This window comes from Eleginops maclovinus, chromosome 20 (genome assembly GCF_036324505.1).
Source record: "Eleginops maclovinus isolate JMC-PN-2008 ecotype Puerto Natales chromosome 20, JC_Emac_rtc_rv5, whole genome shotgun sequence".
Taxonomy (NCBI): Eukaryota; Metazoa; Chordata; class Actinopteri; order Perciformes; family Eleginopidae; genus Eleginops; species Eleginops maclovinus.
Genome location: NC_086368.1, coordinates 28,259,724 through 28,280,450, shown reverse-complemented (window position 1 = coordinate 28,280,450; position 20,727 = coordinate 28,259,724). Strand labels below are relative to the sequence as shown.

Below are 20,727 nucleotides of genomic sequence, written 5' to 3'. Positions count from 1 at the left end.
TCACAGGCAGTATGAGTATCGAGAGGTGAGTATAGACCCCCACCATCGTCCACAAAGTTTAATGAGAATCAGGTTAGTAGTTTTGTCCAAAATCCTGCTGATGAACAGACAAGCCAACAAACCAAAGTGAAATCATGGACCTCCTTAGTAAAGGTAAAAGTCAAAGGACAGAAACACCACTGCGAGCGATAAGAGATCTCAATAAAAACAACTGTAAAAGAACACATCCGTGAGAGTGCAGCATCAAAGAGTGAGACTACATGCTCACTTGAACTTCACTCTCACATCCCTCTAAGTGAGAGCTTCACTGAAGTGTTTCAAATGTAAATATTAATATCCCTGCAGCTCTGGATGAGTGCAGTACAAACAGTGTACAGTTACCTTTTTTGTAATCTGACCTAACATAACCCATTAACATGTAATACGTTAGTCCCCCAGCCTGTTATTCGCTTTGATAGGTGTGTTCAGACAGCCTCAAGTGGAAATGCAACATACTTTCTATTTGCAGTGTTTCACCCTGGAGAGGAAGTGGGTTTTTGCACTAACTTGTCCTCACTAGTTTTCTCCTTTCTGGTTCTCCGGTGTTTGAAACACAATCCAACACGTCTCAACATTCCCTGCTTCGATAGGAGTCACCTTCATACACTTTGCTTTTTCTAAGGTTTTGTAGCATTAATGCAAAGCGGGACACAAACACACTTCAGTACCCAGGTCTCTCTTCTTTTTAAATCCCTGTTTCTATCTCAGCTGATGTCCTCCTCTCACTTCGTTTGTGGTTTCATATCGTTGTTTTTGTTCTTGTATATTTTAGATGACAACCCTTCAAAGTACAGTGAGCAGACCCCCATGGCTGGATTATGAGATGGTTGACAGGAGGCCAAAAATGACCAGATTGAGACACTATTTGAAGTTACTCATCTGTTGAAACTGACTTAATTTGGAACCATTAAGACTGGTTAGTTTGAGTGGAAATTGGACTAAATAGTCATTATTTCGCAGTGATATCACTGAGCCTAAAGTCCTTGTCCCGGAGAGATCTATCTCCTAGGAAGATCAGGTGACTGTAATGCATGGGTTTGTGCGCCGTCGGATCAGGTTCAATCCCCACTGCATGTCGTTGTGTCCTTGGGCGAGACACTTCACCACAAATTTGCTTCTGTGGAAATTGCCCAGAGTATTGAGCGTCTAACGAGAGATATGTACTGACAGAAAGAGTTTCTCACTTACCAAGAAACCATATGCTGTAGAAGACCAACAAGGACCCGGTTAGATAAGGATGTGTAAACACGCTGATTTACTTGCAGATGTTTTGCAGTGGGAGGAAACTAAATATGGTGCTAATAGCCAGTGAGCAAATCCACTGAAGCAGTCCAGTCGCCTCTGAAGGGTTGAGGAGAGTGTTTGAGCAAAAAGCCATATGTCAGCGGTCCAGTTACTCATGTCTGACTAAATGAACACACACAACTCCCCTCAGGTGTGATGGTTGAGAAATGGCGCCAGCTGATGGAAGTATAAGGGCTTTGATTCAACGGGCTTCACCACAACACATGACTCACGTTCAGATATATCTAAGGCTTATAGTAGAGGCCTGGAGATACACCGGGACCAGCGCTGGGACGGTCCACTGTAAGGAAGACTTTTTTGTAACCGTGTAATCCGTTACTCCCCAAGCCTCGCTCTGACTCGTGCTGGCTGATGACTTTGCACATGCTCAGATATAAAACCTCAGGCAGACTCCCTTTCAGTTGTTCCTTCTGTCCGGTTGGAATTTGAATGAATGAATGAGTCACGCCGTTTAAAAAACAAAAAGAGGATGTGGCGCCGTGTCAGGACAGACCATCACCCCCGCTAACAGTGCTAGCACAGCTCCATCTGACCACACACACACACAGAGGAAGCGGGCACGACAGCTTCCTGCTCCTGACAGCAGGACGGGCTGCCAACACAAGCTGTGGATCTCTGGGAGGGTCGAGAGAGAAGCCGGGAGGAACTGAAGAGAGAAAGATAAGGGGGGGTGCAGAGCGAATGGGATCTGATATCTCCAAATATTGAGGGGGAGGGTTACCTCTACCATACTACATTCTACTAGTTAAACTTAATTTACCCTCTGTGGGTATACTCTTCTTCTTTTCTTCTACATTTTAATAACTTTAAATATTATGTGCGATATTATATATTTGTCTCCATCTTTACTTTTACTTTTCTTCTGATGAGTGCTGTGTAAAGTCCATATTGGCTTAAAAACAGATGTTTAGCCTTCAAATAAGAACCAAATAAGATCTGCTTCAAACTCCCTTTACATAGTCGAGCGTTCGACAGAGCACATTTTCCCATCTTTATTCTTTCCATTCTTTCTTTGTCGGTGTTTTCCCATGCTGTTGGACAGAGTGTGTATTCAAGACAAAAGCACATGCACACATTCGTCTGTGTCATCCGCCTGTGTGTGTGTGATGGGTCATATGAGCTAAAACTGACCTTAGGCCTGAGGTTACATTACTGTGTGCTCCAGTTGTTCATATGGACCTAAACTACACTTCAACTTGTACGACTGTGCGCACACAATGACACACGTGCAAACACAAACACATATTTCCCCCGACTGTAGATGAATGGTGGCGGCGGTGCAGCTTCACAGAGGCCGGTGTGGTGAGAGAGGATCATTGTTTAAGAGCTGGTGTGTTTAATCTGTAATGCACACATGCACTTTTAGTTCATGCTAGTAATAAACTGCATGCAAAAGGCTCAGTATGCCACACATGACAGCTACATGGTTTGCTCTGGTAAACAACACATCTGCTTGGGGCTCACTGACTCATTTATTTATCTCCGAACACCATATACCACCAACTGTGCTGAGGGGGAGTTACCTCAAACAAACCCATAAAACCCAATACACACACACATATTAAAGAACATATTAAAAACATGGCTCTCACACACGAAAACGTAGGCATCTCAAGTGTTTGTAACAGTGCTTGGTGAAGTCTACTACGTATTCTTAACACCGCTGACTCAATTTCAAACATTCTGTGGTCTGCTCTTTTTCGCTAGCAGACCGTTGCTAAGGAGAACAGACTGTTGCTAAGGACAATCTGATCAAGGGATTGTGTGCAGCCGTGTCAATCCTCTGAAAGAAGTCCGGTCCATTTAACGTCAGCCTTGGCAAAAACTTAGTTTTCCGAATACATTTTTTACATTGTCGTCATAATATTTGTGGACAGGACAAAACTCTGGAGACCTCCAAGCAACATTTATAAGTATGTGTCTGGTCCCCTGATGAATTTAGTCCAGTGTTCGCTCTACTTTTAGCTCTACACACTCACTGAGCCGCTAAATGTTCCACTAAACAGTTATCGGTTGCTGCTATAAACAAGGGTGTTTGGAGCAAAGTTCAAAACAATATTTAAAAGATGCTTAAAGGCTCTGTGCAGCTGAGGGAAACGGCTCTACAAGCACCACCCTGCACATTGAACACTGTCATTAGTCCTCTGAACGTCATTATTTTCTACAGTAGGACGACCTTGGTGCAGGATTGGTCATTCAAACTAAAGACTCAAAAACCTTAAAACACAGAGCTCTGTGTGGGTCACATCACCAGGAGATTACATTCTCATTAACAAAGCTTGAACACACATTGTCTAACTAGAAAGAGTGTTATGAGTTGGTTTTGAACTCCTTTTTACTTCCTACAGGCTGCAGTGAACGTCATTGTTTCAGATGTCCCACAAAGACTGGGACTGAAATGCAACGACTCGACACAAAGAGGTACAAAAACAAAAGTCTGTATGAAATATAACAACCGTAGAAAACCGACAAGGACCCGGTCAGATAAGGATGTGTGAACACGCTGATTTACTTGCAGATGTTTTGCAGTGGGAGGAAACTAAATCTCCTCCAGTGAGCAAATCCACTGAAGCAGTCCAGTCACCTCTGAAGGGTTGAGGAGAGTGTTTGAGCAAAAAGCCATATGTCAGCAGTCCAGTTACTCATGTCTGACTAAATGAACACACACAACTCCCCTCAGGTGTGATGGTTGAGAAATGGCGCCAGCTGATGGAAGTATAAGGGCTTTGATTCAACGGGCTTCACCACAACACATGACACACGTTCAGATATATCTAAGGCTTATAGTAGAGGCCTGGAGATACACCGGGACCAGCGCTGGGACGGTCCACTGTAAGGAATACTTTTTTGTAACTGTGTAATCCGTTACTCCCCAAGCCTCGCTCTGACTCGTGCTGGCTGATGACTTTGCACATGCTCAGATATAAAACCTCAGGCAGACTCCCTTTCAGTTTTTCCTTCTGTCCGGTTTGAATTTGAATGAATGAATGAGTCACGCCGTTTAAAAAATAAAACAGGATGTGGCGCCGTGTCAGGACAGACCATCACCCCCGCTAACAGTGATAGCACAGCTCCATCTGACCACACACACACAGGAAGCGGGCAAAGTAGAACAGACATCAGTCAGGGCAAAACTAGGCAGACCAAAAAAATACAAGACTGCATAAACATGGCTCTCGGTACAAACAAAGTAAAGGTTTGGCTCTCTTGACATGCCATGAAAGAAGAAGGACACAGGACAAAGAAAGATGAGGACTATTTGATGAAGAGTTAACGGGAGACAGGAGGCAACAATCAGGGATGGGACGGACTATCGCACTGGCGGGAAGTAAAGGGCCCTAAAACGACACAGAAAGGTTAGGTACAAAATGAAACAGGAAGTGCCATGAGGAGACATAACTTAACAAGGACTATAAGCTAAACATGGAACCTTTAACATGGTAAATGGACTGTCTTTACATCCTGAATTTCCCTACAGGGATCAATAAAATTCCATCTTATCTCACAGCACTTCATCCAGTCTTCACGTCCCCTCAAAGCGCAATGTGCCATTTGCTCAAGTAAGCCAGCATTCACAGACAGTCACACACCGTCGGCCATCGGGAGCGACTCGGTGTTAAGTTACTTGCCCGAGGACACATCGATATGTTGACTGCAAGGGCTGAGATCGAACCCAGGACTGGTGGGAAAAAAACACAATGGCTGGAGGAAACGAGGCAGGAAGTTTAAGTACGAAATAAAACAGGAAGTGCCACGAGGAGACGTGACATAACTGACTGTAACTTAACACGTGACCAACGAAACAAGACTTGGTGTTAAGTTACAGTCACTTATGTCTAGTCTCCTCATGGCACTTCCTGTTTCATTTTGTACCTAACCTTTCTGTGTCGTTTTAGAGCCCTTTACTTCCCGCCAGTGCGATTGTCTGTCCCATCCCTGATTGTTGCCTCCTGTGTAAGTGTAAGTAAGCCAGCATTCACAGACATTCTCACACCGTCGGCCATCGGGAGCGATTCGGTGTTAAGTTTCTTGCCCAAGGACACATCGATATGTTTGACTGCAAGGGCTGGGATCGAACCCACGACCTTCAGATTGAAAGACAATACCTGATGACTCAACATGACGAGGGTAAACAAGAACCAAACATGGCAAAGTTAACAAACTTGGCGTGGTGTTACACTACTTTTAAAAGGACAGGTTAGGTCTGATGGGTTAAGAGATAACAGAAACCACAGAGAGTTTCTCCCCGCTGCACGACAGTGATAATCACTTCCGCCCGACATCTCTCTGTGCAGGCTGACGACACCGCTTCAGTCGCTCTGATCCATAATGACAAATCCAGCATGACATCTTTATGATACCTCACACAAAGCAACGATTCAGCAATATGATGTCACACTCTGCCCCTCTTCTCTCTGTGAGGGCTTCAGCTGTATAAAGATGACCGTTTGTTTCCTCCCATCCCATATTTTCTTGGAGTCGGGCCTCACCAGACAACAATCTCGGGATTATTTGCTCTGTTATACTGTACGGCTCACACTCAACATTTCTATAGCTGACATCTTTATTTAAAAGGCAGAGAAACTCCCTCTGGAGGGAACATTTTAACCATTGCAGACCATTTACATGCACTAAAAACACACTACAGGGAAGGAAAACCCCCCAAAAAGCACAAAAAGGCCTCTTTAAAAGCAGAAACAGAGAATAAAACACACAAAAAACAAACTAACCTGATGAACAACAATTAAATCAATATATTAAATAGATAATAGCTATCACAAATACTTATATATTCATTGTTATGTACACATTGTCACATCTAACTGGAGAGTCATTCAAAAGGTTTGGTGTTTTATGTCTCATGCATTTGTTCCCATCCTTCCTCAAAAGGCATTTCTTATTTTCATTTTTCCATTTCATATATTTCATTTACTGGCTTCTTCCATTCTGAATGAATGAACCCATTAACTTGTAACCAAGTCCCTTGTAGTGTGTTTGATTAATGCCACTTTTATTACAAGCAATAAGTAAGAATCTATATTTTGTATTCAGTCTCGAGTTTCTCCGAGTAAAACTATATACCTGTATATATATTTCACTAGACGTTTTCCAGAATTTATCCTTTGTTTGTCTCTCTTAGCCCTTAGCTCCTCACCATGTAGCTCATAGTGGTTCAAGTACAGGCCGAAGGTGTCCGTATTGAAGCTGTCACGAGCAGAAAAAATGACAACAGTGTTGACAGTAACAATAACGCCCTGTGTCTTCGTCTCTGTGTCTGTCTACATGTCACCCCCTGCCCCCATGTGAACAGAAGCACAACTGTGTCCAGTGGCTGTAAGTGAATAACAACATAGCTGGGGTCAACATCAGACTGGCCTATTGTGCAACAGGCCACACATGGCGTGATGGCACTTCTGCTGAGAGAATCAGCAGACTCCATACGTATATTTAGTAAAAGCATTGTCCACGCATCAGGATAAATCCCAATACTTCAGAGGATAAAGATCTGGACCACACTTTCAGGGTTTTTCCTTCTTTGTTCTCATAAGAAATCTCCATTGAAATACTCTCAAGGCCAGTGAGCAGTTTGGGCCAAACACAGACATGGATAGTGTCCAAAAATGGCAGACATGGTGTCGTAGGAGGGTTGTAGCAGCGACCTACGTGACCTATTCTGACTCTTATGCAGGAAGAGTACTATAAATGAATGTAAATGTCCTTTTTCTAATGTTTCCTTTGTTTCCACCATTATTGTCACTAAATTCCAGGGACAAGGAGAGGAGATAAGTTACACAAATGAGCCAAAATGTTTGGACTCGTAACAGCACAGTGATTTCTCTGTCCACGCGTCAACACTGGACGGGGTTTCTGGAAATCTTTTCCCTGAAAACTGTTAACAAAAGGTCAACTTTCAGGCACTTTTTCATGTGGATGACAGGCCAAAAGTCTACCTACTCTAAGGGGGGACTACGCACCAGTGAGCATCCAGACCAAACACAGGCTTTTCATGGCATGCTACTTTTTGGTTTGGCATGTGTTCTGATGCAGGTACTGATAAGATCATGAAAAACAGTTTGAGCAATACATCTATGTGATTAAAGCCACATATCTTCAGGACAAAGCTCACTAAGCACATGTAGACTGACATTCTCAAATAAAGTAAAGGACCAAACCTCAATATTGTCTGTGGCGCTGTAATGTGCATGTTTATAAAGTATAGGTGGGACTATTGCATGAGAAGCAATAGTTATCATGGCTGGAAATCAGAAGGATTGACATCTTCCTTAGGGCAGGGAAACAAATAGATAGAGTTCAAACAGAAACTGGCCCAACAGGTGGATTATCTTTTGGTCGGTGTTGCCACACAACTATGTTCCCCTGTGTGTTTGCTGCATGTCTGTACAGTAGGATCTTGCATTAGTCTCTTGAAGGCGAACACACTTGGTGCCGTCTCAGCCTCAGCCTCTGGTGTCTTGAAGACGCAGACAATAGACAGAATATTTCTCATCCAGACAAAGTCTCGTCTCTCTGTCTTTATAGACAACCCCCTTATTGATTTATTTTGGGATGCAACACAGACTGCTATCAGCCCCAGACAGACTCAGTTCAACCAAAGTCTGTGACTCAAAGCATGACATTAGTTGAGCGAGGTCAAAAGGGCAAACTGCAAAATTAGATTGGGGAACTTCCTGCAGATAGCAAGAAAAATCTGAAGTTGAGCCTGAGCTTTTTCTACCAGCAACAAGTCCACATTTTATTCCAGTTCCACTTCCCCACTCATAGACACTCAAAGCATCTGTCTGAAGGAGTAAGTTGTAAATATTGAAAATACCTCTCCCTGCTTCGATGGGATTCATGTATCCACTCCACTCAGGGTTAGGGTTGAACTGAATCCATATCTAGACACATGCAACACAATCCAAAACATCACGTACTGCAGCAAAAATGTCCCAGATTGCTGTCATGCCAACATTTAGTGATGCACTGGATGACTTTTCAAACTAAGGAGGAAGCATTTCTCCCTGAAACGGTGCACTGTAACACGCAAACAGCCTCAGATTGCACAAAAGCAGCACTTTGTTCCTCATAATGCAGATTACAATGTTGCTTTAAAAGTCTACTTTAGTCACAGTTTTGTAAATGCAGTAGGGTCATATAGCTCTGTCATTATAGGTATGTGATAGACAAATTGTTGGTACCTTGCTATAGAGTGGTGCAGGAGTAAGTCTCAAAACCCACAAAGGACACAGCTTTTTACCACTTCCTGTTCCCTCGTCTCTTATCAACAGTTTGCTTGTTGTTAGATCTTGGTTAACAGGTTAAGAGAGTTTCACTCTTTGTGCTACAACATAAAAGACATCGACCTGTGGGTCATAGTGAGACGACTCAACATCCGTCATGCGGAACATTAGCCGCCGTTAGCTTAGCAGGGGTGATGTGAAATGCTATCGTGCTGTAGTTTGCTTATAGCCTAACGTTAGCTTTTTACTTCTGCTGATTGTATTTACGCTTCAACACATGTACGTACCATAAACGGGTATATTTTCTGCAATATAACGATGGATCCAATGGAAAAATCCTATTGATTTTTATCGAAAGCCCGGCTTAAGATGCTAACTGTCTTACTGGAATAAGTCATCCCTGCACCTCTCTCTCCTTTCAATAATAAACATTCAGAAGTTAATTACTTGACTAGGCAGACAAACCACAACCATTATTGGTCCAATTAGCTATGAATGACTTAAGGGACCGACACAAATCCTCCTTTGCAATTTAATGTCTGAAACGAGGTTTAGAAACTCAGACCTTTCCATCTGTCGGATTGGACTACATCACATTATGTGTTTATTCTGATGAGATGCTTTCCCTCAGGTTTTGGCTTGTGGTCTTGCTTCTGACAGGAGCAGCTCTGTGACTCACAGCTCAGCTCACAAACATTCTCACACAGTAAATTGTATATTTCCCAAGGTGGCTGCCGCCTGTGTCAGCGTGTGAGCCAACGTCTAATAGGCAGCCACAGCTGCAGCAGGAGACTGGCAACTTGGGAGAAAGAGGGCTGCAATTATATAAAGCGCCTAAACACAGTGCAAGGTTTAAAAGAACACACTGGGACATCAAACAGCTTGTCACAAAATGTCTTGCCATGTGTTTTCTGAAAATAACATAATTCTTTATGAAGCATTGGCAGATTTTTCTTGTACTGGATAGCTGGGCTGTGAACGCGCCGCCCGCCCACCTGTGAAGAGCTTTTGAAGCGTATTGGGCGCGAGTGAGGAAAGCATGCCCCGCAACACTTTAGGTCCTTCAGATCTTTTTTTAGTAATTCAATGCCAACCTGGCAGCGGCACAGGATGGAGAAAGCAGCTGCGGCTCATGCACACAAAGATCCAACCGTGTCCTGGTGCTGAGCTACTCCATGTCAAATAAAACATTGAAAGTGCTAATTGTTATTCCTTATAATAGTCTGTGTGTGTGAGGAATCGTCATGCTTTGCCCGTGATCAACAGCTGTTAAGTGTAAAAGGTAACACAAACCCCAACCCCAACATGTCAGGCTCTCACACTGCTCGTAGATGTACGTACGAAGACCACACACTTACATTTCAAAACTCTATCAGTTCATAAATGTCCTTCGTTATCATGAAGCAGTTGCTTTGTCTAAAATATGACAAAGTCCACAGAGGGTGGAGGTATAGATGTCCAAAAACAATTAGCTTTTTAAAAAGAGATTTGCCGTTTACGTCCCGGAAACCAGAAGCCATTGTCGAGTTACTATTTTACAAATGCTACATAACTGTAATGGTTGACTTCTGTACCAATTCGAACCCAAACCACAATCTTTCCTGATCGTTATCAAACATTCTTGGTTTTGATTTTAGGTGCAACAATGCAGGAGCTTTTGCAGGCGCACTAATCACTCGTTTTGTTGGACGTTTGTAGGAGAATGCACGAAAAATGGGTTAGGATTAACCTATCACTGAATAACCTTTAATAATTTGATACAAACTGATGCGCAAGGACACACCAAAACATGTATGGTAAAAACGCACCATTAGATACTGGATGTGCAAAAGCTTTATGAGAAAGGAACGCTTTACAGGGAAAATGATGAATGTGTGCCAGTGTTTGAACACACATGCTTCTTTGTCACTGTGTACATTACTCTTTACTTTATGTATTTTCCAGCTGATTTAAGTTTATACTCAGCTATGCAGAAGTAGTGTCTAAGAAATAAAGCAACAACATGATGATTTAGCTAGTGTGCAGTGAAAAAGTGGATAATGAAAAGTAACAAGAACCCCCTGGAACATCGCATTCTTCTTGCATTTTGCATGCCGTCATCTCAAAGTGGCAACAATAAAGGAAAACTGTCTTACCTTCGTGTCAGTGACCTGCAAAGAGCTCACTGCGCACACAGTTCGGTCCTTACACAACAACATGACAGCAGTGAGGTAAGATTTGCAGCATGCAAAAGTTGTATCTCTCCTCTGTCAGCTGTTCTGTTCTGTAGGCAAAGTGTGAATCTTTACGCCTACCGCCTGAATCGGCTTTGTGGTTTCCACTCTCCGTGTTTCATTTGTCAGGTTTTCCTATAAATAAAGTCCTTTTTGATCCTGAATATCCTGGTTTCTTCCTCTGTAAGGTCACATTGTTCTGTTGACTTACATAATACACTTAGTTAAAACAAACCATATTGATATTTATTTTCTCTTGTATTTATTTGCATTGCGTTTGATATTGGGTTATTCCAAAAGCAACCAAGAGTACTGAAGTTATATTATTTTTATGATTAAATACTCACGATTACGTTACTGATTGCATTTCCTTACAGGTAAGTAGTTATGGTAATGGAATACACTTTTAAAGAAACCACCTTGGCTCTATTTAAATGCATGCTAAGGGCCGATGGAGTCTCAGGTTGTGCAGATGATGGATTTACTTTGACTAAAGTTGCTCGCTGAAGTGAAAAATTCAACCTTTCAGTCTTCCCTCACTTGCCTGTAGACTCCGTGCTGCCAGAAAAGTGCTCTCCATTCGCTGTGTTTGACCAAACGTTTGCACGTGCTTGCTCATCTGTGACGGACGGTTCGGGGCTGGTGCCAGAGCTATAGTTAAACATGGTAGGGTCTATCTTCACATTATCATGGCTGAGCGGGTCAAAAGGCTGTGTGGTGATTCAGGGACTCTATAATAAGCTGCTTATGTAAACATTATCATTGTGCCTCAGCTGCAGCGGGGTAAAGACAAAAGACGGCTACTTTGGAAAATTACACTATGAACCATCCGCTGAGGCAACACGATCAACAGTCATTTTACTATTATCATTTCAGGCGGGGAAACATGGGCCTCTGATAGGGGGCAAAAGGAGAACTGGAAATGAGATCAAAGCTGGCAGGATGTTAAGTAACATGAGGGCTACGTTTGTCACAGTACGATCATTTTGTATTAATTATAGTCAATGCATTTCATCCAAAGCTTGTTATTGGTTTTGGATTAGAGTACGATTTTGGGTTTATTGGCAGTACAAATACCCATCTGCAGTCAAAACTGCGTTAGAATGAAAGCAAATTCAGAGTAAAATGGTTTGAGATATCTCTAATAATTCATTTTGAAGCTTTTAAAGGATCCAGTATGTTTAGTGACACGCTGGTTCTGTTTGGCATGGTACAATCCTTTTGCATTAAAGGTAAAGTCAATTAAAAATGAGGTCTAAAACTAACTGTCCTGTATTTCATTTGTATTAAATGTCTCTCCTGGGACATGTCTCCATGCTTTAATGTTCAAAAAGCTCCTCTCTTCACCCTCTGTCTGAAACCAGAGCCCAGTCTGCTCTGATTGGTTAGCTGACCCGCTCTGTTGTGATTGGGTCAACCGCTGAAAGATGTCCCGCCCCTTAGCCTATCAGGTACAATGTGTTGGAGCGCTAGCCAATAGAAGCGTAAGTGTTACATAGTGATGTACTCACTTTGTTTTCCGGAAGTAAATAAAGGAGCTTGCAGACCGTTTACATGCACACAAACCTATGTAACACACTACAGGAGAAAGGTAGACCCCCAAAAGTACAACAGGGCCCCCAGTAACATGTTTCTAGTCGTGCATTTTGAAGCTTTCAAAGATCCTTAAACACAATTATTACAATGATCACAAACAGTGAGTTCACGCCACCCTCCACATACCATTAACTTCCCACTGACATGTTTTAGTCTGCATGATTCAATGATGCATGACAATGATAAGGAAAAGGGAACCGGTTTTGCACACACACACCATAGACACACACAATTCCCCCTGCAGTCTCTTATACTGTAAACAGTGCTGTGTGCACAGTGGCTATGGACAGACCTCTGTATGTTTAGATGACCCTCTTACCTCACATTACTACTGTTCCAGGGTCAGTTTACATGCGAGTGCTAAACCTGAGGCTGATCAGAGAGCAGAGAGGTGGGTGGGAGGCTGCGTACGCTTCATTTTTTTAGATATGTAAAGATGTTCTTAAAGCAGCGGTAGACTCATGTCACATTAAGACATATCTATTCTCGTTGTGCATGTACTTCCTGGACAGCATGACTGTAGTTATAAGTGTTTGCATGACGCCCTAGCATGCTGTTTTTGTTAATGGAACAATATAGGCTTCCAGGCAATCTTGGTATACTTTTTACATGAATTTTCTAAGGCATTACAAACTTGTAAATTCACCATTTGAGTGTGATGACAAGACAGAGCTTTACAGCAAAAATAACCAATTAGAAGAGCCCCCATGGAGCTCAATAAGACCCCCTGAGAAGACCAATAAGCTAACAAGTAATCCTGATTGTACAAATAACACAAGTTCATCCTCAAATCAGCAACATATTCCCTTGTGTGTGTGCCTCCCCTGAACCCAAGCTCAATGAAAAACTGTGTGTGTGTGTGTGTGTGTGTGTGTGTGTGTGTGTGTGTGTGTGTGTGTGTGTGTGTGTGTGTGTGTGTGTGTGTGTGTGTGTGTGTGTGTGTGTCCGCAGCAGATATACTCACATTAGCGCACAGGTCATCCACACACACACACACACACACACACACACACACACACACACACACACACACACACACACACAGGAGGGTTTGGGAGCAGACTCCTGCCTCTCCGTCCTCAGAGGTGTCACCCACAGTCAGATAGAAATCCACAGGCAGCTGTGTCACTGGGATGGCAGGAAGACGGAGGAAATGGAGCGACCCGGTGCACAGCTCACCCTTCAAACGTCCCTCTGAGCTCCACGCTGCAGAGCCAGATAACAGAGTAAACAAACACAGACACAGTGTGGACAGCCCAGGAGCGCAGAGCCGCTGCTCAATGAGGGCTTTATAAAGAGACGGTGGCTCCTCCCACTCCAGGCCCGCCCTCGTTGGTATAGCAACAGCCAATCATCACTCGGTATAGCACCAGCCCTCTCCTCCTCCTCCTCCTCTTCAGCCAGCCTCTGGTGTTGACAGCAGCAGGAAGTATAATAGCTTATAATATGTATGTTTCAGTGGTGGAAAGTAACTAAGTACTGTATTTAAGTACAGTTAGAGGTACTCGTGGTTATTTTGAATATACTTATGCTATAAATATATCAACTGTTTTCTTAATTTGACAGATTAGCTACTTATTATTACTACAAAATGTAAATCCACTTATGAATTATGACGTACTATTTTAGATTGAGATACCAGGGAGTATAAACAGTCATGCAACTCCACTTCTTAAAGGCAGAACCATGTACAACTTTTCACAGGAGCGGATCTGTATTAGTACTCAGTGATATAACATCTGTATCCATAATGACTACTTTAATATATTTCTAGTATACTCTTGCACTTAAAGAGGACTTATTCTGTTCATTTCCAGGTTTATATTAGTATGTAGTGTCTCTCCAGGGACATGTCTCCATGCATGTCTTCACCCTCCGTCTGAAACCAGAGTCCCGTATGCTCTGATTGGTCAGCTGGCCGGCTCTGTTGTGATTGGTCAACCGCTGAGAGCTGTCCCGCCCCTCAGTTTATCATGTACAATGTGTTGTGCATGCCTTTGTGTGCAAGGTGTAACTCATGTACTGCTGTGTGAGTATGATCTTCCGTGCATTAAGGCATGTGTATCAGTGTGTCTGTTTTGAAGTCTGCATATGTTTTTGTACCGTGTGTGTGTGTGTGTGTGTGTGTGTATGTGTGTGTGATTGTGCATGAATGTGTGAAGTGTACAAGCATGGATGCATGTAAACACCTGTGCTGCCATGTGTAGCTGTGAAAACGTGTGTGCACGTGTGTGTGTGTGTGTGTGTATTTAATTGAAGACATATGCAGCATCTCTCCATCAGCTGTAGGTTTGGTGTGATATCAGTGTCCCTGTTATTCCATTAGCACGAGTAGCCTGTGTCCAACAGTGTGACAGTATAAAAGCACCGAGAGCAGCTGGTGTATTCTGGCATCGTAATCCTGCTAGTAATCCCCATTTTTTGGAAATGTACCAGTAATGTAATTATGTAACTGTTAGGAATCACATTGTTACATGCAATCCATTACTCCCCAAACCTGAATGTATTTCGAGGCATGTGTAAACCTGTCTTGGGAGCTGACGCTTGCAGAACACGTGTGAAGTCGACGTTACATCTCCCAGACCAGGTGTGATCTCTAACTGGGAGTACAATTCACACGTCTGAAACCTTTTCACTTCGCTTGTTATTGCTGTGAGATGATCACAAGCGGCTCTAGTTTTAGTTTCACCAGCTCTAATGTGAGATGTGACACATTATATAAATATATTCAACATAAACAAACAATAAAGGTGGCCTTTAGTATATCAAAAATGCACATTGATATTTATTTTGTGAGCATTTTAGCGTGAACATTAGCTCAAGGTTAGCCCCCCCCCCCCACACACACCAAATCCACTCAAGGAAAAAATGAGTAGTCCTTGTGACAGCAGTGAGTCTCTAACGATCACAATGCATTTCAAGACATTTCAGAAAGCACGGCGTTACATAAAGATCGGTCCGGGCAGGTCACTGAGTGTGTGTTCACATAAGTGATGATATCTGGAGGCAGTGACATGAGAACACAGCCCATTGTGCAGGAACAGTGATTCAGACCCTCTTGTGGACACACACACACACACACACACACACACACACACACACACACACACACACACACACACACACACACACACACACACACACACACACCGAAAACGGGTTGTTTGCTTTTTGTATGTCCCATATTTGAAAACAGGAGGATTTTTAAAATATTACTCTTGGGTTGGATGCACATGTTATCTCCTAAATATTTGACTGAATTAGATCAGGTATATCAATCTAGTGTAGGCTATACTCTTATTCCAAAATAGGAATTAGCATTTAATATGAACATTGTGGTGGAAAGGCTGTATTTTTGCTTATCCTAAATAAACTTTCATACCCATATAATATTGTTGAGGGAGTTAGCTTGAGTCCAGAATAAACATCATCTAATAATCAAACTTTCTAAAATGTGCCAACTGTATAGTGTTAGAAAGATAATGAGATATGTTACGATTCGTCAGGTTCTTGTTGAAAGATGCCAGAAAGTAGATGTGTTTTTCTAACAATGACAACAGGAGGGAGGAAATGAATAAGCTGCTACTGAAGTAAAGCGTCGACCTTTGTTCCCCTTAGTGTTTACTTCCTGTCTGTTCTTCTGCTGTTCCCGTTAGTGTTTACTTCCTGTCTGTCTTCTTCTGCTGTTCCCCTTAGTGTTTACTTTCTGTCTGTCTTCTTCTGCTGTTCCCTTTAGTGTTTACTTCCTGTCTGTCTTCCTCTGCTGTTCCCTTAGTGTTTACTTCCTGTCTGTCTTCTTCTGCTGTTCCCTTTAGTGTTTACTTCCTGTCTGTCTTCTTCTGCTGTTCCCGTTAGTGTTCACTTCCTGTCTGTCTTCTTCTGCTGTTCCCTTTAGTGTTTACCTTCCTGTCTGTCTTCTTCTGCTGTTCCCTTTAGTGTTTACCTCCCGTCTGTCTTCTTCTGCTGTTCCCTTTAGTGTTTACTTCCTGTCTGTCTTCTTCTGCTGTTCCCTTTAGTGTTACCTTCCTGTCTGTCTTCTTCTGCTGTTCCCGTTAGTGTTTACTTCCTGTCTGTCTTCTTCTGCTGTTCCCGTTAGTGTTTACTTCCTGTCTGTCTTCTTCTGCTGTTCCCGTTAGTGTTTACTTCCCGTCTGTCTTCTTCTGCTGTTCCCTTTAGTGTTTACCTCCCGTCTGTCTTCTTCTGCTGTTCCCGTTAGTGTTTACCTCCCGTCTGTCTTCTTCTGCTGTTCCCTTTAGTGTTTACCTCCCGTCTGTCTTCTTCTGCTGTTCCCGTTAGTGTTTACCTCCGTCTGTCTTCTTCTGCTGTTCCCGTTAGTGTTTACTCTCCCGTCTGTCTTCTTCTGCTGTTCCCTTTAGGTGTTTACTTCCTGTCTGTCTTCTTCTGCTGTTCCCGTTAGTGTTTACTTCCTGTCTGTCTTCTTCTGCTGTTCCCGTTAGTGTTTACTTCCTGTCTGTCTTCTTCTGCTGTTCCCGTTAGTGTTTACTCCTGTCTGTCTTCTTCTGCTGTTCCCGTTAGTGTTTACCTCCCGTCTGTCTTCTTCTGCTGTTCCCTTTAGTGTTTACCTCCCGTCTGTCTTCTTCTGCTGTTCCTGCTGTCCCGTTAATGTTTACCTCCCGTCTGTCTTCTTCTGCTGTTCCCGTTAGTGTTTACCTCCCGTCTGTCTTCTTCTGCTATTCCCTTTGGTGTTTACTTCCTGTCTGTCTTCTTCTGCTGTTCCCGTTAGTGTTTACCTCCCGTCTGTCTTCTTCTGCTGTTCCCGTTAGTGTTTACCTCCCGTCTGTCTTCTTCTGCTGTTCTCTTTAGTGTTTATTCACACTCTATTCACATGAACAGAACTATCTCATTAGCAACGGTCTGTTAGCAAAAAATAGCAGACTTCTTGAATATCTAAATTGACCAATCATAATCAAGTATTCAACTTAGCTGTGAAGTGAAGTGAGATATTTTACCGTACAGAACCATCAGTCGATAATTATATGCACATGAAAAAGAGAAACTACAATACTGACACACACACACACGCACGCGCACACAGTGAACAGGTTACAGCCTCAACATTCTCAAGTGTGATTACGTTGGCCTTGTCCTTCAGTGCAGGGTACGTCTCCCTCCCTTTCTCTCTCTCGCCCACAGTGCATAAGCACACAGCATAACAGAAAATTAAAATCCATCCTGGGGAGCTGCTGGCACACAGAGGCTGTTTCATATTTAATAAGCAAACATGCAGCTCTCGTTCTCTTTACTTCTGTAATTCCTTTTGTCCGAGTAACCCTCACAGCGGTGGGTATGACGTAACACACACAGCATCTTCATAAGGCAACACACCGGTTGTGCAATGATCCTGAAGTGGCATCCGTAATCTTCTTTCTCCGACAACTTATCCCACTAATTAGTTTGGAAAATAGTTTCTCACGAATAACATATGGCAGTATTATTTCCCTCATGCACTAATTGGTGTGTTCTCTATTTTATGTCTTAATGATGTGCATGCAGAGGCAGCCTTTAGCCACGGGGAAACTAAATAATAGGAATATGTGAAGAATATGTGTTTACACGATACACAGTGCATATAATTAACCCTAGAGTCGATGTCAGAAACCCCTAACAGTTTGAAAGAAGGAAACCAGGTGGGCAACAGGACACAAATTATTTATTAAGCCACTCACCATGGGGTTTAGCATTATCAAATCCCACAGTGATGTTATGCTCATCCTGAATGATCAGGGACTTGGCTTGGGAAAGACCAAGTGCTACCGAGGTGTCCCCGAGCATAGCACCGTTCCCTATACTGCTACTCGAGCGCTGTACATAATGTCAGCCCACTGCTCCTAACACAAGGATGGCTCAAATGAAAAACGAAAATTTCACCTCAGCGGGACCATAACGGGTATATTCCTCTACATTAAAATAACTTTACATTTTTATTTTAAATATTATATATTTTAACTTTAAGTTTTTATTTAAAATATTATATATTTTAACTTTAAATATTATATATTTTAACTTTACATTTTTATTTTAAATATTATATATTTTAACTTTAAATATTATATATTTTAACTTTGCATTTTTACTTTAAATATTATATATTTTTACTTTAAGTTTTTATTTTAAATATTATATATTTTAACTTTAAATATTATATATTTTAACTTTATATTTTACTTTAAATATTATATATTTTTACTTTAAATATTATGTGCAATATTATGTAGCCTGGAGATGAGGTTCAGACATGCATAATATACCTGACGATGTGGTCAGCATGTGCAGATAAAGATCCCTCTGTCCGTTAAATGTACATCAAATTGAAACTTGTCTTTGGCACCAGCTTTTAAAACAACACTCTGCATACAATACACAACCATTATGCATCTTAAAGTCTATAAGTGGACGATTCTTCTCCCTAATGACAGTAGAGCATGATACTCATGAAGAAGAAGACCCTGGATTCATTAAAGTCAGACTGAAGCACTCCTTTGTACACCAGCCAATCCTTTCAGTAAACAGAGAGCTAACTCCCAGATCAACTACTCGCTGAAGGGTCTTTGAGAATATTTCTCTCAATGATTGTTATGTTTTTTTTTTTCATGGATTGCGTCTCGATATTTGTCCATGTAGATGTTATAAATGGAGCTGCTGTGACGCAAGGCTAATTTCAGACTCGATCTGACCTTTAAAGAATGATCATATCGTATCGTTATTAAACCCAAAGGGGAGATGCAGTTTTTGCACTCTCTTATGGTATACACATAAACTATACTCACATGAAAATGCATTTTCTGTCATGGAGGGATGGCAAACCTCTGGTGTGTGGACCGGCTCCTCTCAAGCTATAACATATATACATTTATTGCTTGTAGTATTAACTATTGGAAGCCCTTCTGCTGATAAAAAGGCACCAAGTTCAGTTATCAGCTCATTAAATATGCGTTATCAGTAGCTATCACTGCTGTTTTAGTATGTCATATTAAAGTAGTATATTTTACAAACACACACACAAACATCTGAATCAGGAATCCTTTCTGTATCACTAGTTTAAACGGACAGTGCAGCCAAAAGGCAAACAATAACAGAGTTAGATGTTACATAAAGAGGCAAAGACACATCTATTGTAAAGGATAAGTAGCAGCAATATGACAAATATAAGTGAGCATACAAAAGCTATCTTTAGCGGTAAGTAACAAGACTATTTGGCTGTGAAAATGCACATACTCTCAACAGTACTGTTACAGTCGGAGTGAAGTAGCAGCTGGAAATAACAATAATAAACAGTATATATTACATATTGCATATTGTAGTGCAACCGTAATTCACATACACTGTTAAAACTTAAACTCTTGCCAAGTATATGCGTCTAATATCTAGTCACAATATGTCTTCACACTTGATATAAGACATAATAACCTAAGAAGTAGCAACGCAGTGAGATATAGGGTGTTGTTTTCAGATGAAAAGACCTATTTTTTAACCTTTTTTTATTGGAAATACCAACTATTGAGCATTTCTGCTTATTTTGTAATTGTAATTTATCTAAATATCCCATCTTATTTCAAGAAATCTCACCAAGCTCATTTTCACTTCTTCTGTTGGCAGTTTTTTGTTGTTGTGTGAAAACACCTTGTTTTTATTCTACTTTTACTTGATTTTGGAAGCAGCATTTTCTCCAGTGTAGCAACAAAATAGAAGTGAGAGCCAATGTCAGAAGGCCTTTCAATAATTAACAGCATATAACAGGGTATTCCCGTCCACCTGCTGCAGTATAGGCACAGTGTATACGCCTTTTGTGTACATTAAGTCGTTTTTACGCCACCGTTTCCACGAGACTAAAAGGAGAGAGAACACACACACAGGCTGCCAGCTTCATGATTCAGTCACATGACATGTTCCCTGCAGCAGACAGATGGGGGGAGTTTCCCCCTCTGGATTGAAGAGCGCTTCAGAGCAGCGGTGTTCTCAGCAGGAGGAAGAAACACCTCCTCTCAGCCCTGCAGAGACCTCTATTCTCCTACAACAGCTGCACCACCTCCGATACAGACAGCGGGGTTATTTATAGCTCTCATCTGCATCGCTGCTGTTTGCTTTGGCTCTGGGAGAAATTAAACCGGAACATTTGTAGGTTATTTAACTGGGAAAAATAATGCCCCAAAAAAACTGGAATAGGTAAAAAAAATCTGACCATAGAACAAGTGAAAATACACTTGGTAAGATTTAAATAACGTTGGATATTTAGATGAATCACATCTTGTAAGAAGCTTGGAAACCTTATTGGGAGTTACATTTTACCAGATCCGGACATGTAGTGTCACAAA

General features: G+C 41.9%; 1 protein-coding gene across 2 annotated transcripts in view; it reads right to left on the bottom strand.

The window, feature by feature from the left end:
- The window catches only part of cdk18 (cyclin dependent kinase 18), a 46,724-nt gene extending 33,069 nt beyond the window's left edge, over positions 1-13,655 (bottom strand). The window contains exon 1 of one of the 2 annotated variants that reach the window (XM_063910510.1): positions 13,359-13,655. The gene's annotated coding sequence lies outside the window, so the exon portion shown is untranslated. The remainder of the gene's footprint in view (positions 1-13,358) is intronic. The other variant, XM_063910511.1, reaches the window with a different exon arrangement.
- Positions 13,656-20,727: the final 7,072 nt, after the last annotated feature.